This window comes from Numida meleagris, chromosome 2 (genome assembly GCF_002078875.1).
Source record: "Numida meleagris isolate 19003 breed g44 Domestic line chromosome 2, NumMel1.0, whole genome shotgun sequence".
Lineage (NCBI taxonomy): Eukaryota > Metazoa > Chordata > Aves > Galliformes > Numididae > Numida > Numida meleagris.
The window spans coordinates 73,454,758-73,463,799 of NC_034410.1; positions in this window are offsets into that span (position 1 = coordinate 73,454,758).

Below are 9,042 nucleotides of genomic sequence, written 5' to 3' on the forward strand. Positions count from 1 at the left end.
TGAGAAGCAAAACCAGCACAGATTCTGGAGGCGTGGGGCACTGTGATAAGAAAATCAGCAGCATGGAGTTGCGGAGCCGAGAGATAAAAGTAAAATTCTACCCCAGCCCTGAATATTGTCTGTGATTCTGAATATGCCACTGAACCATTTTTTTCCCCACTACAGATGATCACTACACAAGAAGAGACCTTTAAATATCAGTTCCTAAGTTGATCTGGTTCCTCTCTCCCAGGCTCTGATCTGCAGAGGTGCTAACTGAGGCCCACAGAAGCCGTGCTCTGAGCAAAGCAGCTGCCCTCATGAGAGTACCTGTTTAAGAGGCCACAGGCATCCAATGTTGCACAATTACAAACAAAGAGCACAATCCTTCCAACCTACAGGTTTACAGGAATTTACTTGACTAATGTCCACAACATTAATTTTGCTGGGGACTGAGTATCTAAATATCCTTTCTTTGTGGTTTTCCCTTTTCTGAAAAATCAGAACCTTCATTTCCATCTGGAAAATGCAGTAACAGTTTCTCATAAATTCATTAGGTTGTCATGAACACCCCATAGAACCAGAGAATAGTTCCAAATTATCAATTCTTTTACCACAGGCAGTCTATCAGTGGGGAATAACACCAGATTAGGGGATACACACTGTATGGTGGGGACAAAATTAAAACTGCTCCTTCGGGGCAGTGAACCACCCTGTGCTCTGACTGAGGAATGAACCTGAACACTAGGGCTGGACTAAGAGTCATGTTACAGAGCAAGTTAACACACGCAGGCTGAAGACTGGATTTTCCTAATAACTTGCCACATTTCACCTACATATTTTACTGTTTCTTAGCAGTCTTTTGGGCATGCAGCAATAAGCTGCAGTGAGCTCGGTATGGCCCAAACTTTACTCAGGACTGTTCTCCAGGACTGCCTTGCTCCCTCTTTTCTACAAATCTCACTACCATGTAATTTGCAACCAGCTCTTAGAAAATGTCAAACCACAACCAGAAAGGAGAGAGGAAGATTTTGATCACACAGGATTTTCTGAATTAACTGCAGGTTCCTTTGAACACATTGTATAGGCTGCCACCCTGAAAGTCCTTAGCTTTATCTTGCTGTTGGAATGTGTTGTTTTGCTGTTTCACAGCATGGGGGAATCTCTTTACAAAATACATCAGCTATTTTTCTTTGAGAAATGTATGCTATGATCATGTTATCATTTTACATGTTTCTATAACAATTTTCAACAATTTCATATCCTTTGCAATCTGGTGTGATGGGATATGCTGGAAGAAAATATTCCTCCTCAACTTGTCAGCTTTGTTATAATACTTCAGGAGAGAAAAAAAAGAGGGGAACATTGCTCTGACTTGGCACTTCTGCAGATCTCTCTGCTGTGTATATTTAAAAAAAAAAATCACCTAAGGCTTTATCCTGCACCAACAAATTCATAGGAAACTTTCCCTTTGACTTCATCAGATAGCAAAATAGGCCACAGAAGAAAGGAAATGTGAACATCTAGCTATGTACGTAATTATCACTTTATCAGTTAAGACTGTAATCCTGGGGATGGGAAGAGGAAAAGAATAAGTCCTGGATATTCATAAATATTTGGTAGCCGTGGGCTACAGAAATTAAACAGGCAGCTCTTACTTCCATGATAGTACTTTTGCCCAGAAGCTAAACTGTCAGCATGAGCCATCTTTGTCCCACACCAGTCTTGTTCTCTGAGCCCTAGGAGCCAGTTGTTTGGTTGCAAACACCAGTTTGGAGAAGCAGACCTGAAGGCAAGTAGGCAATAAACCATGATGAACCAGGCACTGATTAGCAAGAGATTTTTGTTAGCTGCATTTGGGTTTTGTTTTTATTTAAATGTATATAATAAAGATCTTCTAATTACATCACTGCAGTCAGAAGGATAAAGTAAATCTAATCTCAGAAAGCACTATAGCAAAAAACTCCTAAGGCTTTCTCAGCTCTTTTCTGAAAAAGCACCATTCAATCTATCACAGTATAATTATCACCATCTAAGGTAAAAGCCCTGCAATTTTTTCTCTTGGTAAGAAAAATATAGGGGAGCTTCATTATCAGGAGACTAACAAGCAGCATGTGAGTCAAAGAAGGAAGCTGCTATCTGAGACCAGTACAATGATTACAGGGGACTTTACTGAATAAGATGTCACCCTTTGAGTGACAGTGTGAGATAATTGGAGATTCTGAACCTGATTTTACCACATAATGTCTTTACACTTCACTACAGCTATTTCTAATTTAAATCTGAATGGACTCATACTCCTTAACTTTCCTGTTATCCTAAGACATCTGCTTCTAGCAACATGTTTATCATCATTATAATGGAAGTATCCATATTCCTGCTTCTTTGGAAGGCCAAGATATTTCTATTCCCAGACGTCTATTCTCAGACACATAAACCTTCTTCTGATATATATTAATCATTCAGAAAAAAGGAGTCAGAGAGGTCTGATTAATCCAGAGACTCAAAGCTGTCGTATCAGATAGACACATAATAATATGGCAGATCTTTTTCATATGACTGCCCCTGGAGTTAAACGAATTTGTTTAAAAGAATGTGATCCTACACAGAAATTCCTCTGTATTCCCAAATAGCGTATGTATGAAAAACAGTAGCTTCAGATCCACTTTCATTTTTTTTCATGATTATTATTATTATGAAGTTGGTACGTCTTTCCATGTGCTGAGAGGTTAGTGTGCATTGTTAGAAGGTTTCACTTAGCTGATTTTCTGATACATAGCTAATTTCTCTTTAGGCTCAGAGTAGCACAGCAGCACTGCATTCATACAGGCATTTAAAGGGGCAGCAAAGAGTATACTGGCGAAATTCAGTTTTCAGTTGATATAAATGGAGTGTAACTTAATTGATTTCTGTTAATGTATTCTAGAGTTGCACATGTACATTTAGGAGCCACATTTGGGCCAAGGGCGGTAAGGACTGCAGTCACAAAATGCTTGATGGAGAAGTAGCATTTAAATTAGGGGTGGGTAATAAGCAGACCTTGGCAACACGGGGCTGGGTAACTTAACTGCCCCCCCCCAAAAAAAATCAACTAAAGCAAGCCCACAGTTGGGTTTCAGACAGCTTGCTCCCAGCTGTCACTTGTTGAGCATTAGTTAGTGTATTTAATTGTAGTACAGAAAGTTGTGACTAAAGCACTGGTATATTCTAAATTACATAACTTTGCAAAAACCGTTGTTTAAGCAATCACCTACTGCTGTTAACGTTTGCTCAAGCTAATTCCAAATACTCCTTTACTAAAGCTCCACTTCTAGAAGATAGCTTAGCACTTTCCCATGGTGTCATTCACAAGACAGCATGAAAACAACAGCCTCCAGGTGCTATGAATTTCAAGCTGTTCCTTGTGAGATAAGTACCGTCAAGCCTTCTTAATTTAGTTTCAGCAATCCCATATTTAACAATGTTGTTAAGTATGCTGAAAGAAAAATCTAAAATGGTTTTCTCAGTTTTCATGTAAGTGTTGCTATAAAGCTTGCAGGGTAATTATTTTTTAAATTTGCTTGAAAGTACATCCATTCTTTGGTCTCTTTTCTTGAATGTTGGTGTTTCCTGGTAGGTTTTATGACCTCAGCTGGGAGTAGGGAAGTGCTTTTTAACTTCAAAAGGCATGCACCAAATCTTTAAAATCTCTGTGACTGAGATATCCTGAATGCAATGTGAGATTTTGAAAGGGTAATGTAGGATAACTGTAGTGAGGAAAGGTAATTCTGTGCTTGGAGAACATTTTTCTATGTCATTGTATAGAAACAGATTCACTGTTTAATATGAGATAGCACCTTCTAAACTCACGTTCAGCTCTCAAGATTGTGCCCTGCTCTGGTTTCTTGTTGGCCTAAAACAATGCAAACAACAGTGAGCCATATAGAATTGCCATAAGCAATGCCAGAAAGGCCCTAATACTAAAATCTAATTTAGTGCCTAATCTTTCCTGCTGAGACTGAAAAAGGATATCAGAGAACCCAGGACACTGTGTGAAATGACCTGTCTTTGGGTTAATAACAAAGTGAGACCTTCTGAGAGTACAGAGAGGAAGATGAGATGGAAGCTATGGGTGACCCCAGTGCTGGCCTTGCCCTTGCCGTGGTAAGACCAGGCTGGTGACAGAAACAGGTCCATCAACAGTCCAGAGATGATCTGGAGGGGGGGGTGAGTCTATCTGGACAGGCACCCCTGGGAAATCCAGATAATTCAAGGGCAGCAGAAAATGGCCACCTGCAACATATCTCAAGGAGGGGCTGAAGGCTTTGGGCTGGGCTTAAGTGTGGTGCTGGGAGACATCCGGGGAGGACTGGATGGATCAGTGTCCTAAGAGCTCATAGAGCAGCAAAAAGAATGAAAGTCTTGGATATGCTAACTATTTGGGACTGTGGTATTATGACTGTACCACTGTAAATATACCATATATACGTAATATTTTTACGTACGAAGCCTAAGCCCTAAAACATACCTCCCATATGTATATGAGATGTGCTTTAATCTATGGATGGACCAAAGAAGAACAAACCCAAATTTAGTCCCTAAATTAAAAACACAATTCAAGTATACCTTGTAAAAACACAGCCATCTGTGACAGTGACATCTTCTACATCTTAAACTTGGCATGGTAAATGAAAATGTCTTGATCACAAAAAGTTTGCTTCTAATAGATAGGAAACTTTCCTGTGGTTCATAGGGCCATGAAACTGGTAAATCCCAGTAAAATCCTTCTTCAGAAGATTGTCAGCAAGAACCTCCTCATTCTTTCTTTCAATGCTGTGCCCAGTTGAAACATCATTTCCAAAAAGTGCACCAATTAGGAGGTTTGGTAAAGTTTCCAAGTTGCATTTCTGTGGGATGAGGAGGCCCAGCATAATGACTATCAGACAGACAACACATCAATTGAGCTATGAATGCTGCTTCCTCTCCTGCTTTTCTTTGACTGTTATTCATTATAGAAAGTACCAGTAACTGCTGTGCTTTCAAAACTTGCCACTCTATGGTCCCAGAGATTGAAATCCCCTTTCTGCTTTCATGCAGGGTAGGAAGCCTCCTGGTATCACTGTTCTTGAAAGCCCAGCTACAGCTGAGAGGTGTCCTCAGCTCCTGTGCCCTGAGATGGCAGCTGCCCTGCTCTCTCATATGCAAAGTGCAGAGAAGCTACTGCTCTAATTAATCCATAAATCCCTGTGTCACCAACGGACTTCTGCAAATTGATTTCTTTTTGATACAAAAGTCCACATACCACTTGCCCTTAATCTGGTGCTGTGTCCACTGATGGTATGTGGATTTCTGTGCATGACTTAAAGAAAGGAAAAGGTCCTGGCTATTTATTATTACTCTAAGTTTTCTCCCAGGGAGAACTATTGATATCCTTAACTTTATTCAGCATCTCTAAATAAATATGACAAAAGGCTTCTGAGAGTCAAGCTGTGTCAATTCATCTGCAACACTGTGGTTTCCCAGAAAAGAAGCGGCAGGGGGATTGTACATCCCAAGCTTCTCCAGCCTAGTACTGTACACACAACTTCCTCAGCAATTCAAACAAATGCTGTGGTTGAGAGTAGTAAAGTCACCGTCTAACACACCGTCAGTTATGCTACCCTTCCTACCACAAGCAGAAGAGGACAAAACAGAGAGCAGAGAGAAAGCATAGATAGACTGAGTTATTACAGTTAAATTCAGGAGTTAGAAGTAAAACGCAGCATTCTTCCTAAATGAAAATTGGGATAGTCAATTTGATTAACCTTCCTTTTTTGGAATCTTTGATGTGAATATCTTGGCTCGTGCTTTAAAGCTAAACATTTCAACAAGAACATTCAAGTTTAGGAAATGGTTTGAGGTAAGAGCAAGCAAGGCAGAAACTAAGCCTAGGAGAACATCTCCATCCCCACAGCACTCTGGCACATTGTCTCCCAAGGATTAAAGAGTTGCATGTTGGCTTTGTGAACTGGAAAGAGAGAAGCTAGCAACTTTCATGGAAGGTTTTACCCTTAAAACAGAGTTGCTTTAAATGAGCAGTATCCTGCAGAGCAGAAGGCCTATGCACTCATTTCTATTCCTAAGGCTTCTCTACTGCCTGTCGCTGGGAGATCTGTATGAACACGATCACTAAAGGCTGCAATTTAGAACTCAGAACAATGCATTCATAAATCTGATGACTAACACAATGAGCGCAAACCATACTTGAGAGCAGCAGCAAATGCTGGAAAGCTGCTGTGGCTACAAAAACGTTGTCTCGTGCCTGCTGCGGATTGCTTTTCCATGAGTCACCTGACCTCGGAGTGAGTCTGGGTTTTTGGTTAGGCTGTCAGGGGCTTATTGTTTCTCGGATTTCACACTGCAGGACTGCCATTCCAGAAAATGACTGTTCTCTGATGGGAGCATCCCCTGGGGGTGGCCAGTGCCTCATACTGATTGCTGCGATAGAACTGTAGCTTACTCAGTTAGTAAACAGGCAGGATACTCATGTGGTGACTACACCTCATGTTGAGCACGTCTGCATCGGAACAGTAAGTCAGGTCCACGTGACTGAATCTTTGTAAAACTGGCTAACATCAAAAGAGAAGTGCATTGTACCAACTGTGGGGGCCAAATTTATTCAGAGACACGGAAGGATCACCCATGCTACAAGCTAATGAGAAACATCCTGTTAGAATATCACTTTTAGTGCTTAGTGTAATTCCAAACTTACCCAAATGCTGCATCTTCAAACCTCAGATTTCAGACTGTACGACAAGGTTTGATTTCTGAAGCCAGTCAGAGATTTGATTTCTGAAGCCAGGTTTTGGATTTTAACCTATCTTGATTTTCCAGCTTCACATCAAATTTTCTTCGCTCTCTCCATCAAGAATATCTTTCCTGTAAGGTAGCAAGGGAAGTTCTCTTTGAAAATAATGGTGTTATTTCAGTAGCTCCTAACTGCTACAATCTGCAAGGCTGCATTTTACACTGCATTTCTATTGTCATGCATACCTAAGCCATTCTTCTACTCCTATTTTTAAAATAAAAAAAAAAAATCAGAAGCTATTTCTCACTTACAAAGAAGTCTACTGTAGGTGAAACGAGGGCTGGGGGGAGGGACTGGATCCAGAAATCAACCTTTTTATTAAGTGCTTTTTCACATTTCTTTTCCCTTCCAGGGCAGGGACACTCTGAACCAAACCTTTAATCTGAGTAATTGGTATGTTAATTTATACCACCTTTGGCTTTGATCTTTCAGTCCTACCACAGTGCAAATTTTGCCTCATATTTAAAATTTGGAAAATCCCCTGGTTATAACATCTGTTCTTTCTCACTTCCCATTCTGCTAGAACAACTTTTTTTCTGAAATAGTTGTCTTTTTTGTGGTTCCTTTGAGAAGTGTAGCCCAGCATTTCCTATTGAATCATTTCGCTGTGTATTGAGACAACTAAAGACCACTTGCTCGAGATTTTTCTTATTATATTGCAACAAGTCACAATGTAGATCTTAGTAAGTTCAAAAAATTCAAGTGTGTATTCAAAACAAGCATGTGTGCATGACTTTTAAGTACCTGCTGAAGTCTCATTAAGCTCGTGCCTGAAGTAAAATCCACCTAGCTATTTTGCTGAACAGAGTCCCTCTGGGTCTGTTCCAATGAACACTGAAGCCAGCCAAAAATTCCCTTGACTTCAGTGGGCTCTCAGACGATTCCTGTGAGGTTTTGGGTGTGTGAAGTTCAGTGCTTCTCCTGCCAAACTTCAATTCTTGCTCTGACATGTGTTCTTTAATTCTTTACACTGCCTCCTCCCCGTAGAGGAATATAAAACTTTTAAGTCACCCCTAAAAGGCCAGAAGAGTTTTTCACCACTGTATTCAACGCACTCTTGTCAAACTGGAGTATCTCAAAACCATTTATTTCCTCCTATGAGAAACATCAAAGCAAATCTTTTGAGGTCTAATATCTAGCTGTAAGGATTATATATATGTCATTGCATCTTTATCTTTTGGAAGGTCGTGTTTCTGTTTTTATACAAATATTCAAAACACTCATTACAAATCCTGCATATACATGTGGAAACACAACTGCAAACACACACTATTGTACGTATTTATAAACTAAATCTAGTGGTTTAAATAGCTAACAAAACATTTTCTTTTTCAAAATTACAACATTCAGAAGTTTGAGTGGAGTGGTAAATTTTAGATTAGAAAAATTTTCAATTCAGAGCAAAACCAAGCTTATAAATGTTATATAAATGTATACCAAACGTATAAATATTCTCTGTTTTATTAATATGAATTACTCAGTTCACTTTGTGCAGTCCCTCAATTTTCAAAAAGCTTCTTTATTTTTTCCTGTCTTCTCACTGAAGCTGTTACAAGAATGGGTGCGATTTATCTGGTGGAACTGGGGAGCCAGCACCCAAGAAGATGTCAGAGGAAGTCTGAGCTTGTCCAGCACCTTCAGTCATATGATATACCTGCAAGACTGATCAGGACAAGATTCAAACACAGTTTAAATTCATCACTTAGAGGCTTCACTGTTATTAGGCCGTCAGAGTATGCAGGGAAAGTCATGTTTTTCACATCCAGGCACAGATATACCAAAGGGTCTAATGGATATTTCACCCCACCTGAAGAAGTCATTGAGGAAAATATGAAGCAAGGCAGCACTGAAGCGGCTGCCTGTAGCTGCCATAGCTCTACTGTTCCCAAGGCTACACCAGAAAGCTACATGGCTGAGGGCAAGGGCATTGCTCCTGCTGGATCCATGCCTATAGCATCCAGTATTAGCTACTAAGACAGTTCTGGTGTGGTATGGAGCTTGGCATCCAAACACCACTTCTCCTGAAATACCTCAGCTCTCCACTGCACCCGGTTCTTACCCTACCAAGTGAAGGACTCTTCTTATTGGTTATTTGTACAAAAAGCCTTCCTCTAGTGTTTACAAGTGCAGATGTGAAGGGCTGTTTATTTCAAGTGACCATTGAGCTATGAAATATTTTCCACGCCTGAAATATTACATAAAGCCAAAGGGGAGGGGAGGGGAGAGGGGAGAGGGGA